The 21,943-nt window shown below is 40.2% G+C and overlaps 1 long non-coding RNA gene across 9 annotated transcripts in view; it reads left to right on the forward strand.

Annotated features, from left to right (window-relative positions):
- The first annotated feature begins 11,591 nt into the window (after positions 1-11,591).
- LOC120099851 (uncharacterized) overlaps positions 11,592-21,943 on the forward strand; it is a 178,459-nt gene continuing 168,107 nt past the window's right edge. For 4 of the 9 annotated variants that reach the window (XR_015647106.1, XR_015647104.1, XR_015647105.1 and 1 more), the window contains exon 1: positions 11,602-11,789. This is a non-coding gene — a long non-coding RNA (uncharacterized LOC120099851). Of the gene's footprint in view, positions 11,790-21,943 lie in introns of all 9 variants that reach the window. The other 5 variants (XR_015647112.1, XR_015647111.1, XR_015647100.1 and 2 more) reach the window with 5 other exon arrangements.

Genomic DNA, 21,943 nt, shown 5'->3' on the forward strand with positions numbered 1-21,943 from the left:
TTGTTCGTTTTAGAATCATAACTGTCTCAGATACGAAAATCATCCACACATTGTCACATGGTTGCTCTGTGCCATTCTGGACAGCATGGCTAGGGACAGTTGTGAAAACATTCAGCTGACTATGAGGAAAAACAGTCCAATGACTGGAAATTTCCAAAGATAGAATGTATCTCTCCAGGAGGTGGTGAGCTCCCTGCATCAGGAGTCATTAAACTCAGCTCTGGGTAAAGACAACCATATTAAATCCTCCGAGTGGCATCGCAATGTCTGGTTGGTAAAATCAATAACAACAGCAGAGAGTTATTGAGAAGTTACTAGAAACCAGGCACTGCTTCCTGTATATCATGTGCTGTCTCAACTTCACACCTGCGCTGTGAGACTACAAAGTTCTTCCTTTATCACAGGTAAGACAAAGCTAAGGAAACAGCAAGTAAATGTCAAGGCCAGGATTCATTTAGTTCCACATTTTTAATGACTACTCTCTACCGCATCTTAAGTTAGCTACACTAAGGGACCTCCAAGGTCAGTTCAAATTCTAATGAGCATTGATCTTGGACATTACACTTACAGGGTTAGAATAGTTGTTTGGAATCTGACCAGGGTTCAAATCCTTTTTCTCTCCTAGTTACTAATGCAGACCCATAGGTGATGTGTTCATTCTCTCTGAAGTTCATTTCTTTCATCTTTAAAATTGGGGTCACAGTGTTTAATTTATGGCATTTTGAGGATTAAATAAGATAATGTATGGAGTGTCCAAGCACGGCACCTAGAACTGCTTTTGTCATTAACAGAAGGTAGCTACCACTTTAATGTCCTGAGTCATAAAATATTATTAGAGTAGCATCCTGACCTACATGCCATACTCCCCTGCATTTGCATCAGAATGTCTTGAAAGGTTATTGAGTTGAGATCAGGTTTGAGTCCTTTGTCTGAATAACCATTTGGTTCTGTGTCTCAACCTTTTACTCAGTAAGCAAACTATTTAAAAGTTAAGGCCAAATTGGAGAACTTATTTGAAATGTACATAAAAGATAAAACATGTGCAATCAAGAATAATAAAGAGAAACAAATCTGCTAAATATTGGGTAAGACCAGGCAACTCAAGGAAAGATCATTTGGTGAGGAAATGTGAGAAAACTTGTTCAAGAGTTGTGTCCTAGTTGATGAAAATCAGCATCACTATCATCGTCATCTCCATCATCATCATCATCATCGTCATCATCATCATCATCGTCGTCATCAGCTGCAGCACTTGTACCGTTACCACAAACATTATCACCACCTTCCACACCACCCCCACCATCACCTCCACCACCAACACCAACACCACCATCGCCATGATCATATCTTTTATAATTCATGGTTCTACATCGTCTCCACATTACTATAGTTTTCTCTTCCTTTCACAAGAAACTCTTAAACACATTTGCTCATAATTACTGTTACTACTTATCCTATAACTTCTTTGAAAACTGAAAATTCATCTCTCTCTCTCTCTCTCTCTCTCTGTGTGTGTGTGTGTGTGTGTGTGTGTGTGTGTATGTGTCTCAGATAGCTGCTAACTGGATTCTGAAATCTTGGACGATGCTGAATCTACATAAGTTGGATCACAAAATTTATAAGGAACCAGGTCTTTAGGTGATAACTCAATATAATTTTGAACTCTTCCTACTTCTGGATCTTTCTGTGGACATATAATCATTTGAATTGGATTTTCTGTTTCCTAGACTAGACATGGATGACTAGGCTAATTGCTCTGACAAAGTCTATGGGTGATGATGATTTCCCACTGTGGAGGGAATATGTGCTGTGATAAATAATTGGCAATCTTCAAGAAGAAAATTTCCAGAGACAATAGCACTCAAGTGTCAATATAGGTTTGTCATGCAATTCACGTGATCCGTGCAGATGAGCAGCCAGTGATCACAGAATAAGCCACATGTGAGGTAAGCCAATCAGTGAGCTATCCACCAAGAGCCAAATGGGGTTGTAAAAGCTTAAATCATATCTTGTCAGAGACATTGAAGATAATGTGAATTAAAATGTGGATCCTTTCTTCTAGGATTGAGTCTAAAGTTGATTAATTTATTATTGAACTTACCAAAAGGTATTCTTGTCTTTTCCTCCTTCAATTATTGTAACCCATATTTAGCTATGACTTGCTAGAGATGTTGGTGACACTAGACACAGTACTCCCCATGTCCTCATCAATACTGTACAACACAATGTGGAAACAATCATGAAGCATACTTGAAAATTTTGGCAAGGTTATCTCTTAGGTTCCATGTTTAAAACTTGGGTTAAAAAGGTATAACCTTCAGAAGCAAAGAACTTCATCTCAGATTTCACCATGACCACTATCTTAGGGAGATTGTGTTCCCTATGCTTGTTCTGACCTGGCAAATTGAAGCATATTATATCACATATCACATAACATGTACTTATTATACATTAGATATTGTATATAATACAATTACAAGTTACATTACACATCATGTATTACATATCACATATCACATATACTATATATCATATATTGCATATATTATTTATAGCATTTTATATAATTGCATCATGTATTATTCATTATGTATCCTCTCTTACATATTACATATTACATAATATATCATGTATTACCTATTACATGTTATATAACATATAGCATATGTTATCTATCATATATCATTCACCATGTATCATATATTACATATGTTATGTATAATCAGATTATATTATATGTCTAGTAAGATTATATTCAATGTGTAGTATATATAAGTGATATATATCACTTAGACATCACTTAGAAGATGTATGGTGCTTGTTAGAGGTATTATATTCCTACCCAAATTATGCTTTACATTATTCTTGTGTGTTTACATAATTTAAAATTGTAGCTTTTGTCTGACATTTTGATGATTACTTATCAACCTCTATCACTCAAAAGATATTTCCATGTACTGAACTCCAAAGAAAATATGGTAGATACTAAGCAGAGGGCAACAGAGGAGAGTGTTGCTTTTAGAAAAACACACATTGAACTGTTTATAACACTTCTTAAAAGTTTCCATCACTACAAATTCCCTTAGTGTGTTTTACACTGACAGTGAAGTTTCCTGAACTGAATTCAACTCTTTCAGCATAATTTGATGCTTTTGTTTATTATAGTCTATAAATTCTTAAAGCCTACATTAAACACTTGTACCCAACACAGAATAAGACAAATGGTCACAGCACATGGGGTTATCAATACATTTGAGTATATTTATGTTTGGCAGAGTCAGACATCCTGTCTGGCTGTTTATAGATACTCATGTTTATGTTAAAATAGTGTATACACAGTAAGTGTATGTGTACATGTAGAGTGCTTCATTATGTCTTTTAATTTATCTGGGAAGATTTATTATATGAAAAAGGACTACTTCCTATCACTTATTTTCTACAATTTCAAATAAGAAAATTGCCCTCATTATATTCAGCAATATCTTCCAACAAGTTTATTCATGAGGACTCGAGTAGCATTTGAGCTAGGAAGAATTATTTAAATTAAAACAATTAATACAAAATTCCTATGCCCAAGAAAGCACATTTTTTGATGAAGACCTCTCAATATGCAGTGTGTGTGTGTGTGTGTGTGTGTGTGTGTAGAAGTGTATATAAGTGAATAGCAAAAATATAGTAGAACTGGTGAGGAGGAAACATGTTAGGAACAAGAGAAGACTTCAAAGTTTGCTACTTGTGAATTTGAGGAAAATTTCGACAGTGGATACAACATTAAATTTGACATTAAGCAGTGGTAGACCTTTGGTCATGTGGGCAGAATGATACCTTTGGGGGAAAGACAAGGTGTAGCAGGATGCCTTGTAGTCATAAGGACCTGGGTTCAAGCCCAGAATTCGATTTTGTATGTTTTAACATACAAAATAAAGTATATAGGAAAGGTAGCACATAAGGTGGGAATACAAATGGTGTGCTATTAAAAGCTTATGTGAGCTGGGCTTGGTGGCACATGACTTTAATCCAGCACTAGAGAGGCAGAGGGAGAGGGAGAGGCAGGCGGATATCTGTGAAGTCGAGGCCAGAAGGATCTACAAAGCAAGTCCAGGGCAGCCAGGGCTGTTTACACAGAGAAACCTTGTCTTGAAAAATAAAACACAACCCAGCAACAGAACCAAGACTTGTGTCACTGTATGGCAGATAGTGTGAAACTAAGTCAAGGCAGACTGTGATGAATAAGACATGGGTGCCGCAGTCTCAAGCAGCCACTAAGACACCATTGATGAATGAGTAAATTAACTTGTAAGGAGCACAAGAAGAGAACGAGAGGTGGAATGGAAATATTGGGGAACAAATCGTGAAACAATGATAAAGACTAGAAAACTAAATACCGTTGAGTAAAGTGTTTCCTATGGGAAAAATTAGGATCATTTTTGAGAAGACCCGAGTAAACTTCTTTAAAACAAATGTTTAAACACAAGTTGAAAGTAAAAACTACCCTTATATTTGAAATGCTGCCAATGCCTTGTTCGTAAAATTCACAGGAAGCCATGCAAAGTTATTCCCATAAACCCTAAGAAGATTCATCAGACATGTCCACACAGTGAGGAGACGCTCCACTATGCTATCCGACCTAAGAGAAAATGCACAGGAGTCAAAGATGAAGGAGACAGACGTTAGATCCCGTTACACTTCACACATGCTTCGGGAATTAGACAGAGTCAAACAACCATGTGATTGCTGAGCCGTGGCCTCTGCAAAGTTTACCAATGAGAGCTTCCAAGGATTAGCATTGGGAACAGCTTCTCCTCCAATCAGCCTCTGATTTTGCTCGTTTCTATTTCTCTCTACATTTTATTGTGACAAATCTAAAATTGCACATAGCTTTCCATCCATACTTAGGTTCCATAAATCCTTTCAGAACCAGCCCAGCGCCTTATACCCATAATAGTTTCTGACTTGTGGAAAATCAGGATAGTAGCTTTTCAAGCTCGTGGGATTGGACTGAATTTAACCAGCAGAGGATAGAACACTTTTAATTAGAAGAGGGACGTCACAGGCCTCAGAATTGCTCGCTAGTTTGTTAATCTGGAGAAAGTTAATATATCAGTGTTGCAATGTAACCTGCAAAAATACCTGAGGCTAAATCAGAGCCTGCTGACTGGATACTAAAGAATGGTGATTCTTGCTATGTCCTTTAGTTTAGATTTCGGGTTTGTTCTCTGATCATGCACATGTGTGTCTGTGAGCAGGTATATCCACAGGAGTAAAAGTGCCCATGAGGGTTAAAGGCATCAGCTGTCTCAGGAACAAGAGTTAACATACAGGCAGCTGGGAGGGAGCAGCTTGATGAAAGTGCTGGGAACTGAACCCACGTCTTTTAGAAGAGCACCATGAACTCTTTAGTACTAGCCATTGTTTTCTTCTATTAAGAAAACCTCAGGTTATAACTGGGCACATGACTACCCAGTTTCTCTTGTGGATAAATAAGATGAATGAATGAGCTGCAAAATGTGCATAGATAATTCCCACACATTGCCTCTTTGCCTTCCCTTGCAGTACCTGGAATCCACATGAGGCCCCGGGGCTTGCACTGCCATCTACCACACTACGTACACCATACTATGGCGTGCACAAGTGAGCCAAAGGCTCCTGATATAGTGAAACTTTTAAAAGTAAACACATAGGGTGGGCCCTGGAGGACCATGTGTTTATAGCTCTGTTCTACTGAGTTTCTCCTATTGTCCTAAACACACTAATCATAATACTATCCTGAAAAGTTTTCTAATCACTAGATAGAATAATTGCATAGTACACTATCAAGTGCAGCATTCCTGCAGAATTCGGCTAATTGTCCAGTTTGGTTTTTTTTTTTTTCCCCCTCAAAGTTTGACTTGCCCAATGAATCTCCTTCAGCAATACTGTCATATTCCCAGTGCTAGTTAGGGAATATCTTCATTTCCTATTTTTTAAAATGAGGCTTATTTATGACATTCATGCTTTCAATTCTCTAGACTGCCATCTTTTACAAACCCTGGCGATGACTTCCTTCTGCAGACTCTTCTGAATATGCTTGACTGTTTCCCCCAGAGCACTCTTTTCATTTTGTTTCCTATTTTCGGTTGTAAATTGGAAAATATATTTCACAGGATACTTAGAGAAAGGCAGATCTGTGTCCTTTAAGAATAATGGCATAGCATCTCTCTAACATAATTTATGAAGTGACCAAATTTATTTTTTTAATCAAAGTGGACAAAACTAGAGTATAGATGTTCAATGCTGGAATATACATGAGCCAGTGGGGAAAATGGTAATGTAGTCTTTACAACTCAATTAGTAGTAGTAGTAGTAGTAGTAGTAGTAGTAGTAGTAGTAGTAGTAGTAGTAGTAGTGGTGGCGGCGGCGGCGGCGGCGGCGGCGGCGGCGGCGGCGGCGGTGGTGGTGGTGGTGGTACTGATAGTAATAGTGGTCATAATAGTAGTAGTAATAGTAGTAGTATTGAAAGAGATTATATGTTTCTCTACCTATCATCTATCTATCTATCTATCTATCTATCTATCTATCTATCTATCTATCTAATAATTCACTCATTTGAGAAAGGGTCTCATGTAGCCCAGGTTTGCCTTGAGCTTACCATGAAGATAAGGGTGACCTTGAACTTTTGGACCTCCACCCTCTACCTCCCGAGTATCAGCATCACAGGCACACAGTACCCCCCCCCCCATTTTATGCAGTGCTAGGGAATAAAGCCTGGGGCACTGTTTGAGCTGTATCCATTGCCTAACCATTTTTATTTCAACTTCCCCTTGTCGTATTTTCGATGAAAATTTTACATAGTTTCTCTTTCTCTTACAGGTAATTTTCTTACCTTTGAACACCTTTCCTTTTTCTTCCTTTACCTTCATTATCTCGCCACATCCTTTGGATTTTGACTTATGGCTCTTTTCCACAGATGATGCGAAATGCAAATAAAGTCTAAACAGCAGAGTAATTGCAGGCATGGAGGATTTGGCAGCAAAGCAGCTCTCTGCCTTGGGGACTTCATCTCCAGCCCCTCCCCTGCCCTCCTAGGGGCCTGCGTGGTGAACTTGTTAAGAAACACACAGCAAAGAAGGGCCCTAAAATTAATCTCCCCCAGTGCATTAGGGAACACTTCACTGACACGCACTGTCCCTGTCAGCCCTAATAAAGAGATTTTTACCTGTATTTGCCTATTCAACACTTCAGCCCTTCAGCCAATTTTGGAAATTATTTCTGATTTATGGCTCTCTCTCAAGCGGGTGTCACCTTGCCTGTCAATTATGCCTCAAAGCAAATGCTAAGTGAATGCTGGCTGGTGAAATTAATAAGGGAAACCTTTACTCAAAAACCTACAAAGACGCTTGTATAAGGATCACTCAACCAGGCAGTGAGGCAGAAGCCGCCTGTGATATTTCTAAGTGGGGCAGAAGAGTGTGGATAACTTGGTACCACACAGAACTCTAAGAATTGTTACCCCTTCAAACTTTAAGGCTCAGCCTCTTAGATGGTCAAAGAGTACCATCAAAAATGTCAACTGCCCTAGGACTCTGGGGTGAGACTTGGAATCACGCTTTCCTTTGCTCATAAATATGAACTGTCCTGTTTTAATAGAGACCTAAGAAATGCAGAGGGGGTTATACATGCTTCTCTCTCTCTCTCTCTCTCGCTCTCGCTCTCGCTCTCGCTCTCGCTCTCGCTTTCGCTCTCTGTCCCTTTCAATCTCTGATACCTGCAAATCATAAGCCTTACCCTATGAATAACTACCAGTTGGTATTTCTCAGAAGGAGCTACAATCATGTGGTCCACGGCAGGTGATGGAAACTTCCAGGAAGCATTTGCAAGCTGCTTTCAGATAGTGCTGGTCACTGCCATTGTATGTACTCATGTGTGAACATATGTGTGTAGGTTCTTGTGTATGTATATACATGTCTTAGTCAGGGTTTCTATTCCTGCACATATATCATGACCAAAAAGCAATTTGGGGAGGAGAGGGTTTATTCAGCTTACACTTTCCACATTGCTGTTCATCACCGAAGGAAGTCAGGACTGGAACTCAAGCAGGCCAGGAAGCAGGAGCTGTTGTAGCGGCCATGGAGAGATGTTACTTACTGGCTTGCTGAACTTGCTTTCTTATAGAACCCAAGACTACCAGTCCAGGGACAGCACCACCCACAGTGGGCCCTCTACCCTTGATCACTAATTGAGAAAATGCCTTACAACTGGATTTTGTGGAGGCATTTCCTCAAGGAAGACTCCCTTCTCTGTAATAACTCCAGCTTGTGTCAAGTTGACAAAGAAAACCAGACAATGCAATGCATGTGTATGACAGACTTAAAGTCAACATCAGCTTCTTCCTCTCTCAATGCCCACCTTATTTTTTGACACAGGTCTCTCACAGAGCCTGGACATCACAGATTACCTAGACAGCCAAGCCAGCAAAATTAGAGACCTTTGTTCCCCAACCCCATCCCCAGTGCTGGGATCACATGTGCATACCACAACATCAGGTCCTTGCTAGGAATCAAACTGTGGTCCTTTATCTGCAGAGCAAGTACTTTCTGATTGGGCCATCTCCTCAAACTTCTAATCATTCATTTTCAGAATTGGGACAAAGAGAGACTGCCAGCTAGCAGTTTTCATAGTGGCTTACCAGTGTTCAGATAAAGAACTAAAAACTATAATGCCTGATTCTTTTTTTCCACCCATAAATATGCAACCTATGGCTTTCCTTTCATGTTCTCTCTTCAGATTTACCAAGAAATTAAATATACTCTCTCTGTAGGAGGAATTTAAACAGATACCAGCAAGCTTTTCTGGGTATAACAATTGCCGTACTTCAGACTCATCTGGATTTGAAGAGTTTTGATAATGGCAAGTGAATTTTTGAAGGGAAGTAAATTTTGAGATAGATGTATACAAAACAAGGTAACATCATGCAAACAACTGTCCAAGCTGTGTAGCTCATAAAAGAAAATCCAAAATGGGCAATGATGCACTAAAGCCAGCAGGGTCTGGCTTTTCTCCCCAGAGCCCTTCAGAAGGTTCTTCCTAGTCCTTGAACCACAACCTTCTCTGTCTGAGGATAGATTTTTATATACTCACAGTGTCCTTCTTTTCCTGACAGAAATGCCAATCTCTTCCCTTCGGAAAAAGGAAATACTATGCAAATTTTCTGTGGGTCCACAAGTGTCCACCAGGGTATTTCTCTGACACAATTTTATCTTGCTTTGCTTGAACCAATGGGAATTGGTGTGAAAAATGGCACAGTGAAGAAGTGTTTGTCTGTTAATGCCACAGAATGTTCTATTTCTGTAGTATATTCCTGGAATGACAGGTTTAGTTCTCCTTAGAGAAGGCTCATTTGTCTACAAATAGAATGTTCTAGGCGTACTCCCACCATAACCTCCATCTTCCATTCATTGTGAGGCTGAAATATCTTAGATTCAGTGTGGACACTAGGCTTGAGGCAAAAGAAAATGATAAAGAATAAAACTTTGAAATCCCATGGATTCTTGAATCAGAATTCTCTTATAACCCTCTTCTGATAGATATCTTAGTCAAAGCCTAAGTTTCATTTAGTTTTTTTTTTGTTTTGTTTTGTTTTGTCTTTTTGCCAATGTTCATGCCTTTCCCTAGATATTCTTTGGCACTCTGCAAATTATTTGAGAAGAGGTTACTATTCATGACTACAGAGAAAATTCGAAATCAGAAAAGTTCAATGTGAGCCAGGGCTCCCAGTCTTACATGGCTGAGTTAGGTCTGAGGCTGTCTTTCTGACTTCAATGCCTGTGTGGTGCTTAATGTCAACTGTCAACTTAACAAGACCAAGACTCACCTGGACTATCTAGATTCCTTCACTTGGGAAGACCCATCTTAATTGTCAGTGGGACCATTCCCAAAGGCAAAGGATGCTGGACTGCGGAACATGCCAAATGTGAGCGGAGTTCTGCTTGCTTACTGTCATCCCGTTTCCTGATCATGGACACAATGTGTCAAGATGCCTGAAGCTCCTGATGTCTTGACCTCTACACCATGACTGCTTATACATTTAACTGTGACCTAAAAACAAACGCTTTCTCCCCTTAAATGCTTCTGTCAGGGTATTTAATTGCAACAGTCGGAAAGGAAAATAAGACATACAGAGCATACAGAGCAAGAACTTAGAGCATACAGACCCGCCCCTACAATCTCAAGGCATAGGAAAGGATTAAAGAAAGTGGGAAATGGAAACAATTGAAGTGATCCTCATGAAAACTAAGTAAGAGGTTAGGGGAAAGAAGGCATCCTACATGGATTAGTACAGCATCCCACACATTTGTGAATTATATATATGTATATATATATATATATGTATATATATATATCTGTGTGTGTGTCTGTGTGTGTGTGTGTCTGTGTGTGTGTGTGTCTGTGTGTCTGTGTGTGTGTTTTTCAGGGATGATGACTCTCCAAACCTTTTAACCATTTTCTCCATGCCCCATGCTATTTATCAATGGAGATATGTATGAAAGAAATAAATATAACCCGATTTCCAAAGCTTTGAGTGTGTATCTCCTGCAGTTTTGCCACTTTTCTAACAGGTTCCTTCGTAAGCTTGTTCACTGCCAGCCACGTCATTATTCTTCCGTGAGACTGACAGTGTGTAAAACTGGCTGGCAGTTCATAGAAACAGTGAGCTTATGAGACATACCTTTATAGTGTCTATCCATTCATACCTAAAACAGTGTCCAAGCTAGAGAAATGACTCTCAACTATAACAGCTTCACTTTGGGGTGTTGGTGGGGTCTCTGTCTCCCCAATGCTTGTAATAAGCCAATCTTCTACTTACAAGTTCAGTTTTCATCACAGATCAGCCATATCCTGCTAGGGACTCAGAGAGCCCCAGGCTGCTGGATGTATTGTGTCATCCTACAGACCTTTTGCCTCCTGCCCACATGTAGAAAAAGAAAGGAAGGGGGTTAATAAGAGAGAACAGTGGTGCAAAGACAGGTACAGATCATTTCAATTCATGTTCTTCAAGCCAGGATTGTTCCTGCCTTAGGGATCTTGTAGTCACTTATTCCTGCTCTGTGTGGAACAGATTACCTCTCACCTCTGGGGGTCTTGGGTCAAGTGTGACTTCTGCTGGGGAGCCTGACCTGATCATCTAATCTAAAGCAGCCTCAGGTCTCCAGGTCTCTTCACCAACACATCCCGTCTTAGGTTATTCTAGGATTCCGTCACAACTTAGTATCACATTTCTACTGTTTGTCTTTTGTCAACTTCACTATAAGGTAGACTCCCCGAGATAAGGCAAACCTAGCCTTTGATTGTGAAAACAACATTCAGTTTGTGGACTAAGTAATCAGTTCTGCATCCACCACTAAAATGGCTCTTGTGACTTTTCTTGTTCTTATGTCTATTTTTATAAGCACAGAATAAACATTATTATTATGTAATCGCAGAGTACATGGGGCCGTGACTTAAGGGTCACAAGTTTGGACAGTGCAGCTGTGGTCATGTTATTCTGCAAATTCCATGACCTTAAAATGGCAGGGTTAGGAGGCACCACAGCACCCAGCGCAAAGTTAGGAGTCTGTTTCCTCCACTGCAGATCCCTAAACAATTAGGTCACTTTGTTCTCAGTCTATTAGTATAGTGGTTTGATGGACTCAAGAACTTCCTCTATGAAGCAAAGCCTGAGATGGAAGGAACAGGCATTCTTATGAGCCCTCTCTTTATCCATGGCTCGTCTGGTGCTTGCACTATGAAAAGTACCCACTTCAGAGAAAGAGGTAAGAACCAGTGTTTCTGTGAATATCCAACCTTCATCTGCATTTACGATTTTTGCTTCAGTCTCTCCTTCCATAGTCTAGCACTTTACTCATTAAAGGACTGGTGTTTAACTTCTTGCCGGGCATGTGGAGCACGGCTAATTTGTGGATGCAGACATACTGCCCATCATGCAGAATTCAAGGTTGTAAACCAGCTTCCTCAAGCCTCCATGGGCTGGCTGTCTCCCAGCATCATGGTAGTCATCTACCTTCTGCCTTCCACAGTGGTGAAGGAAAAATAAATTCTCCTTTAAAATAATTTTACTGAAATATTTTTAAAAATACAATTTCTTGATATTATGTAACAGAAATACTGGTGCTGATTTCAAGAGTGTAAAAGACTCAATGTACATATTCTCTAAACAGGTCTTAGCCTCCATCCCACAAGTCGTTAAAACAGAAGTCACTGAACCCCCAGTGAACGTGATTGTTGGGGGGATGGCGGCAATGCGGGGAGGATGGGGAGGGGAACATCCATAAAGAAGGGGAGGGGGAGGGGTTAGGGGGATGTTGGCCCGTAAACTGGGAAAGGGAATAACACTCGAAATGTAAATAAGAAATACTCAAGTTAAAAAAAAAAAACAGAAGTCACAATACGCTATTACTCATTTCTTATAAGTAGTATGCTCATTAAATAAACAGCTAAATAGATGTATGTAAAGGATGTGATAACAATTAAAAGGGGAAAAGAATTTTATACAGCCCCTTTGCAAACATATACATCCTGAGAAGTGAGCCAACCATCCTTTGGTTCTCCAGTCAGAAACGAGATCACACAGCAAAGCTGAAGGGGCCTTGTGTTGCTGCCTCCTGAAGCCACTTTGTCCAATCACATCACACTGAAGGTCCGGAACTGCTGACCAGGTCTACAAACCAAAAGAACTGGTCTACAAGATCACAGACAGATTTACAGAGGCTGAAGTTTTGTGGATAAATATATTTAACAACACACAAATGAAGTAAGCTTTGATATTTTTTCCATTGGATCCATAGAGATACCCAAGCAGAGTATGGATTGAAGGATAAGGGACTCTATGAATAAAGACTAGAAATCATAGGAGGTTTCTAATGCTTTCATATCTGTATAAATACTCACGCATGCATACATAACCGTGACTGTGTACATGCTTACTCAGAGAGGGTCTGGCGGGCTGGTTGTGAGTAAGCAAGTCACTTTTCACAGGCAACAAGTGTTCAATAAAACCTCTGAATCCCCTCCAAAATTCAACCTGCCCGTGATTTTCATGGGTTGTGTCAGGCAGTGTAATTAGCCAGTTGTGTAGTTAACCTCATGCAAAACTTTTATGATGACAGTATTATGTGGTGCTTATATATCAGAAAGCTCGTGGTAGTCAAGCTTCTGCTAGGCTTTTGAAAAGAGAAACTGGAGTTTTATATCATGTTTACAGTTAACTGGAATTATCACCCATCAGCTTTCGTTTTAATTAGTGAGTTGGTATTTCTTCATTTTTTTTCCTCCCAAGAGGGACAGTTCAGAAACATGTCATCTTTCTCCTTGAGCAAAAATGCCTCCCAGCTGCTCCTGTCCTCGGCCAGACAAATCTCTCCTAGTTATGAGCAGAGATCGGAATCCATTGCTATCTGACATTCTGCTGCCAGTGTTAGGCTGAGTGTGCAGGATGGCATGAAATAGTCAGCGAGCAATGGAAATGCCATCGTGACAACCCAAGGACAGAGTCTCCTCTTCGAGGTAGTAACTGCAGAAGAGAAAAACGCTAGATCCATGAAGTGTGAGCTTCATCAGGCTGCATGCCCTGCGATCCCCCTTTAGCGCACAACCACAAAAGCTGGGTTTCATTTCCTGCTCTATACCATGCACTTAGCAATGGCTCTTGGAATCTCTGAGCACGGGTCTCTGATATTCAGAGGCAGACTAGTTACCCTAGGTTAGCCAAGGAGTCCTGGCGTTCAGCAAGAGAAATGTCAGACTTTTGAATGGAGCATGTGTCTAATAAGGTCTCAAGCTTAAGTGCGCCTTCTTCTGTCTGCCACGTGAGAGTCAACACATAGGCTTTCAGATGTCGGAAAGCAAATGTGTTTTCAGGTATTGGTTTGTGCATGTATCTGAACATACTAGCTCATATGTATGACATCCAGACAACTTTCTGGAGTCAGAACATGAGTTTCCAAGAGCAAACTCCAGTCATCAAACATGGAAACAAACACTTTTACCTGTTAAGTCATCTCACTGACCACCCCTCCCCCAAATTCTTTTCATTTTAGAAAAGCATTTTATGTATGTATGTATGTTTGTATATACATATGTGCGTATTTGTTTATTATTTTGATGCATGTGGCTCTTTGTCTGGACACATGCCTGTGCACCACATGTATGCAATACACACGAAACCCAAATCCCCTGGGACTGAACTTAAGGATCTATGCCAGCTGTCATTTGGCTGCTGAGAATTGAGCCCAGTTCCTCTGGAGGAGCAGCCAGTGCTCCTGACCACTGAGCCATCACCCCATGTACCAAAAGAAAATTTAAAAGAAAAAAGAAAAGAAGAAAAGAAAGAAAATTTTAAACTGCATTTTCTATTCAGACTCAAAGTTATTTCTGGAGCAACATACAACTGTGAGAGTTGGTAAATCAGATCCTGTTAGGCCCTTCATACCATCACAGGATAAGCTAAATACATGTATGTGTTTGTCGCATCCCACAATGCTCATTTTTAAAGTGGCATTGAATAGTTTGAGTACTTTGTCAAAAAAAATAGAAAAAAAGAACATTGTCATTAAGTAAGTTTAGAACTTAGAAAGGGACAGCCAACTGGGAAGGTACTTAAGGCATTCAGGTGATGGACATGATGTTAACATGGGAGAGCCTCAAGTCCTCAGTAGTCATCCCAAAAATCCAGGAGTGGTCTCTGCCTCTATAACCATAGAGTGGGGATGGTTGAGACAGACAGACCTCCAAAGCTAACAGACCAGACTGGCCAGCCAACCAGCATGACCCAGTTTCAGTAAGACACCCTGCATGTCCCAAAATGAAGTGGCATGATAAAGAAGATATCAGATGTCCAACTGAGCCCCACACACTACACATATATCCAAATGTGTACAGCGCACAGAGAAAACACTCCAAAGGATGTGTTATTTCCACATCACAAGTACTGTTTTTTTTCAACAAGGAGCTTTGACCATCAGCTGTTGAGATGAAAATGTTTATATGCACATTGCGGTGTTTACATATCAGAGTCTATACAATATTTTCTCCTTATTCAAGAACTGTGTGCTGTCAGAGCTGTTATTGTATTACAGATTTTATTGAAGTTCTCAGATATTTGTTTATTTTATGAGTGTATATGTGTGGGCACGCAGGTGTCAAGGCACACAGGTGGAACTCAGATGGCAGTTAGCTAGAGTAGGTTCTGTCCTTCCACCATGCTGGTCCCTGGGATTGAACACAGGTCAGTAGCCTGGGCAGTTGTCTTTTCTGAGTGAGTCATTTTAATGGCCCAGAAATTATTTTGCAAACACATCTTCTCTCTGTATTGTTGATATTGCTTATGAAAGATACCAACGATATAATAGCTTTGTCAAAAGGTATGACTTCACAGTCTTTGAATTAATAATAGTAAAGTGTTTCTAATAGTAACATGATTTCATTGTCAAAATACTTGTTTGATATGGATACACTATAACAAAAATATTAAAAAAAATACTGAAGATGAGAGAATTGGAAGAAGCTGGAGGAAGAAGATGCTGAGGGCTCTATGATCAAAAGAATCTAAAGATCCTCCTTAATAATTCAGTTCCCCAAAACCATATCAGGGAGATCAGAAACACCTGTAACTCCAGCTCTAGGGTATCCAACACTGTCTTTACCCTCTGGAGTAACTGAACACATGTGACACACACACACACACACACACACACACACACACACACGCACACACACACACACACACACACACTTAAAAGTAAAATTTAAAAAGAGTCTGAAAGTTCTTGAATATCTAAAACTTTCATTCCATCAACTTTCATTGCATGAATTCCTGTATAAGGACCAGCATAATTTTGAGTCAGCTAAAATATTCAATTGAGGAGCAGTATAGAAATGGTTTGATTACATTATCTGAGGTCCTAGTCTCAGTTATGGGATAACAGATGGCCCTGTGGATGGTGTCAATGGGGGATTGCTATGTATGTCAGTTGGAGTAAAGGGTCCAGCACACTGTGGCAGGTACCACTGGTGGAGGAAAGTGTTGGGTTCAACTTACAGTTTCAAATTACATCTATCATTTAGAGAAATCAAGGCAGGAATTGAATGCAGGCCCGCTTGTTACTCCTTACTGAATTACTACAACCTAGGAGCTATGGGAAGTCCAGATGGTCCTGGCCTTTGTATAGGAAAGCTAAGGGAGTAAGCATGGGCCTGTTTTGAGCTATCAAGCCACACTCCTCTATCCTTCCTGCCACCCTTCTTTGACTGTAAAGGAGCTCATGTTTACACCCTTTGGCTTAAGAGTTCTTGAATTTCTAAAATATGATTGACTCATCTTCACAATATTTTCAAAAGGAAACAAACGCTAGCTAGCAGCATTTAAGCTGCATTTGAAGATATCATTACTAAATGTTAGGAGACATCAAAGTATCACAGGCAAAAATAGAAACAATGAATCCAAAGGGTTCCCATGTTTTCCAGGGCCACTGAATTTTGAGAAAAGATGGGGGGCACCTTTTTCTAAGGAAGAAAATTGCTCAGAAACAGATATAATAAAATATAGAATGCTTAGGTTAGACTGGTGGGTTCCTGAGTCCTGTGAATCCTTTGTTTATGATCCAATTAAGATATTTCAGTAAGAGCCTCAGCGTTCTAACCCACCGCCACTTGAATTTTTATATCCTAAGATAAAGCACATTGTTGTTGAACAATGTATCTCTACTCATCATCGTGGTTAGATGTGCCTACATGATAATTATAGTTTTGATATCCCATTTGCTACTTATTCTTTTAGACCAATCACAGAAAGTAAAGCCCCGATGAAGGAGATTGTCTAGCCACTACTGTGTTAGACAATATCAGCACACAGGGAGGAGTGCTATTGTGTGTCTAAACTCTTGAGCATACAGGCAGCTTGCTTCTTTCCCTTCTTTCTGAAAAAAAAATCACATTTATGTTTAGGCCAGGTCAGCTATGTAGTCAAGCTTCAAAATTAAATAATGTAACCCATATTATTTGTGAGCTGATGGTTTACTATAGAATGTCTGCCTTTACGATCTAAACAGTGGTATTTGCATACCTGGGTAATATCTGAGGGTAGACATTAGTGCTGATATGCTCTTCTAATTAGCATTGGGAAATATGAACAGTGTTCTCACTGAGAGCTTTCCTTCTGCACTGTAAATTTTGACCCTCCAGTCCTGAGACTGACAATAATCATCTGGTTTAATTTTGGAGTGTGTGATGTCTACAATCAGTTCCGTTCTTTAAGTAAATTGAATACTTTCTTTGCAATCCCCTCAGGCCCACTCATTTGAAAAACACATGAAAGGGAGATGTAACCATGCCCCAGTTTTGATGAGGTCATTTGCATATCTTCGTTACCAATTTGGTGACACAGCAGCACAATATCATCCACTGACAGAAGTTCATCTGCCTGAAGCCAGTGTGTTTATACATATGCAGACAATCAACGGGACCCTTGGCATCACACACCATCACCTGCTAGCCACACGCTTGTACAGTTGTTCTCACAACCTTCACTGATCCCCAAGGGAGTTGAACGGAAGCATCAGGTTATCCTTCCTAGCTCCACTAGGAAAATAAAGGTTGACACATAAGAATGGTGAGTTTTTACGGATGCTGGTGGTTCTGCTAATGTCTTGTTCCCAAGAAAGCTGCATTGGAGGCCAGCAAATCAGGTTTCAGAGGGATATATTAGAAGTCAGAACAAAATCGGGGAAATTCCAAGGTGTGAAGTTGGGGTGTGAAGCCCAAGCAGTCTTCAACCCTCCAGGTATGAGAAAGTTCATATTTCTTCCTGTGGCCACTTTCTCTCATCTGTGCTGTGGTAATCTGAGAGTCCTGGAGTCAAAGAAAATCTACAAGTCCAATGCTGAGCCAGCTAGGTTTAGAAAGACACTCCTCTCAAAGGGCCACATCGATAGTCAGCTACAGTAGGAGAATGGGAGAATGAATGATGTGCAAGCGTTGGCATCCAGTTCAGCTGAGATGCCCATCTCATTGCGCGTTCACTGAACTAGCTGCTTGTTTTCCTCATGCATAATATTCTTCTTCGTGGGGTATTATTGACACCCATCCTTCACCCCTACCCAGAACTGACGTAGCGTGTGGGGGCTGATGTCACAAAGTGTTGGTTTGATATTTTATACTTAGCCAGGTTGTGTGATATCCGATGTGTTGAAAGGAAGTAAGAGGGGCCACCTTCGTTTCCCTGTATGAATGTCCTTTCTGTTGTTCTGCAATCTTACGTAGATGGACTGATGGAAGTGCTTGGCTCATTCAGCATTTGAATACAGGATAAGTGATGCCCAAGGGTGAATAGCTTATGCTCACTGATGCTATAGTGTTTTACTGCAAAATATAGATGGCAAGCTTCCTCTCATGAGGTTTTGCAAATCTTCAGTGTAAAAATTGCATGACATACTTATTGTAAAGCCCATCATAAGGTGCTAGCTGAGTCAGTGATACGAATTCCCCGTAATAATGTGAATAAGATTATCATTCTTTTCTGGCTTTCATACACACTTCTGGTACATTATTGTCTGAAGTACATTAAATTGACACAAGAGCCTTGAGCCTCAAGTAAAGAAAACAGAGCTCAGTCTCCTCTAAGATCTTAGTGACCACTCAGTTCTCACCATTTGATTGTATGATTTCTGTTTGAAGTGGGTGCATGAAAACATAAATCATATATAATATTGGGGTGCTAAGTCATATTTCCATATATATATGGAAATTAGATAAGATTTCATTCTTATCTAATTCTAACTTACTAGCCATTGCTTACACTTTCTGTATCTAGCTTCTTCCTAACCCCAGGCACTGGTCATCACCTTTAAACCACCAATTTTGCATAAGAACAGCTTCTTCATATGACTTTAACGAGGGAAAATCATGGAGAGTTTATCTTTCTGTGCCCGGTATATCTCACGTGAGATAATGCTGTTGAGTTCCACCCAAACTGTCACAAAGGCCAGGAGTGCATTCTTTTAAAGGCTGGCTTAGCATTCCGTTGTGTATGTGTAGCAGGTTTCTTCTCTTCCATCCACTGATGCACACCGAGGTTGATTCTATTTCTCCGGAACTGTGAGCCAAGCCACAAAGAACACAGGAGTCCACAGGTCTCTTCGAGGTACTGATCTCAGTGAATGCACTTGTACCACCACTCCCAAAGTTCTTTTCTTCTACAACACTTGCCTTTTGTCTTCTTCATACTGATTATTCTTTCTGGAGTATTATTGCAGATAGCACATTGCAGCTCATGTTTGCATTTCCTAAATAACTACGTGTGCATGCACTTGTGTGTGTGTGCATGCATGTGTGCCTGTGTGTACACATGTGTGTCATGTATTGACATTTGTATGTCTCCTCAAGAGACATGTGCATTTAGGTTTATCGATCATTTTTAAACTACGGATATTTTTGTTTAATTTTTTGCCATTGAGTTTCCGGAATTTCAGACTTAAATCATTGGTTTTTTTTCTTCTCTTTGAATTTTGGGGTCTCTCACATTTGGAATGTTAAACCCTTATCAGAGCCATGGTTTCAATTGTTCTCTGCATTATCTGGGGGGGGGGTTGCTTTCTCACGATTGTTTCCCTTACAGTGTAGTAGCTTTTTAACTTGATAAAAATCCCATTAGTCTATTTTGAGGATCTTTTCAAAAAAATTGGGGAGCAGTAGAGACTGCTGAGCAATTAAGAGTCGTATTACTCTTTAATGGGACCAGAGCCAGAAGCTGGAAAGAACCCAGATGTCCTTTAACAGAGGAATGGATACAGAAAATGTGGTACATTTGCACAATGGAGTACTACTCAGCTATTAAAAACAATGACTACATGAAATTCATAGGCAAATGGATGGAACTAGAAAATATCATCCTGAGTGAGGTAACCAAATAACAAAAGAACATACCAGGTATGCACTCACTGATAAGTGGATATTAGCACAAAAGCTCGTAATACCCAAGACACAATCCACAGACCACATCCAGCTCAAGAAGGAAGACCAAAGTGTAGATGCTTCAGTCATTCTGGAAGGGGGAACAAAAATATTCACACGAGGAAATGTGGAGACAAAGTGTGGAGCAGAGGCTGAAGGAATGGCAATCCAGAGAGAGACACATATGGGGATCCATCCCATATACAACCACCAAACCCATAAAATATTGCAGAGGCCAAGAAATGTATGCTGACAGAGCCAGATATAGCTGTCTCCAGAGGAGCTCTGCCAGAGTCTGACAAATACAGAGGGGAAAACTTGCATCCAATCATTAAACTAAGAACAGAGTCTTCTTGAAGGAGTTAGAGAAAGGATTGAAGGAGCTGATAGGACTCCATAGGAAGTACAACAATATCAATCTACCAGACACCCCAGAGCTCTCAGGGACTAAAGCACCATCCCAAGAGTACTTAAGGACGGACTTACAGCTCTAGCGGTATATGTAGCAGAGATGTCCTTGATGGGTATCAATGGGAGGAGAGGCCCTTGGTCCTGTCAAGGCTTGATGCCCCAGTATAGGGAAATGTCAGGGTAGAGAGGCAGGAAGGGGTGGGTGGGTGGGGGAACACCCTTATAGAAGCAGGGGGGCGGATAGTGGCTTTCTGGAGGGGAAAACAGGAAAGAGGATAACATTTGAAATGTAAATTAAAAATATCCAATAAAAGAAAAAAGTCAAAGGGGTAGAGGGGCAAGAGTTTAATCCCTAGTACCCATCCATGCTGAGCAACTAACTCCCTGTAACTCTAACTCCAAGGAACCCAGTGCCCTCTTCTGGCCTCTGTGGACACTGCACTCACATGCACAAGTGTACTTCTCAGACACACTATGTGTGCCATTTTAAAAAATGTGCACTCCATTATCCCAAGACTTCTCTATATGAAATTATGATGTAATCTCATACTTTTAGGTCTTACAAAATTTATGAGAAAGGTATAGTTTCACTTTTCTACCTGTCAATTTCTAATTTTCCCAGTAGCACCCCCCCCCCATTATGTTCTTAGAATCTTTTCCAAAAATCAACTGGCTATAGACTCATAATGTCACGTTATTTCTGGGTATGTTTGCCAGCCTGCATAGCTACCATGGTTTCGATTTATACGCTGGTGTTAGGCAGTATAACACTCGGCTCCCAGATTTTTTTGTTTTGATTTGTTCTGTTTTGTGTTTTTGGTTTTTGGTTGTTCATTTGCTTGTGTGTGTGTGTGTGTGTGTGTGTGTGTGTGTGTGTGTGTGTGTGTCTAGTCACTGACCCTCAGCTTTCACCTCACACCGTGAGTATAAAGGCTAATTTTGGATTCTAGGAAAATCTCTCAAGCTATGTTACTTACAAATTAGTTCATTTTAAGTACTTCATTCTATATCAAATAAGTTTTGAAGTAAATACAAAAGTAATTTTTGTGTATGCGCAGTCACATTTCCCATAGCACAAGTGGCTTATATATAGCTATTGGGGTCAGTGAGATGGTTCAGCTGCTAAAAGCTTGTCACGATTACCTGGTTTTGACACCCTGGGTCCTACATGGCAGAAAGAGAGAACGAACTCCAGCAAGTTATCCTCTGACCTCTGCTTGTGTGCACATATATGCCAAATTGTACACCTATGGGGAGAGAGGGGTGGAGAGAAAAGGTGGTAGGAAAAGAGAAGGGGAGAGATACCACTGTGGACTCACACTAAATACATAAATAAAATGTAATTTAAAATTATGTCTGCTAAGAAAAATAGACCTCTTATAGAAACTCGGCAGAGAAGAGAGTCCACAAACAGAATATGCAATACACTCTTTCATATCAGCATTTACCTAAGGTGACAAATTATTTTGGTATAACAAGATGCTACCTAATTTCTCTCAGAAAAAGAGGAACCAATAATTTCGTATGTTTAATTTCTGAAAAGCAATTCATC

This window comes from Rattus norvegicus, chromosome 1 (genome assembly GCF_021556685.1).
Source record: "Rattus norvegicus strain SHRSP/BbbUtx chromosome 1, alternate assembly SHRSP_T2T, whole genome shotgun sequence".
Taxonomy (NCBI): domain Eukaryota; kingdom Metazoa; phylum Chordata; class Mammalia; order Rodentia; family Muridae; genus Rattus; species Rattus norvegicus.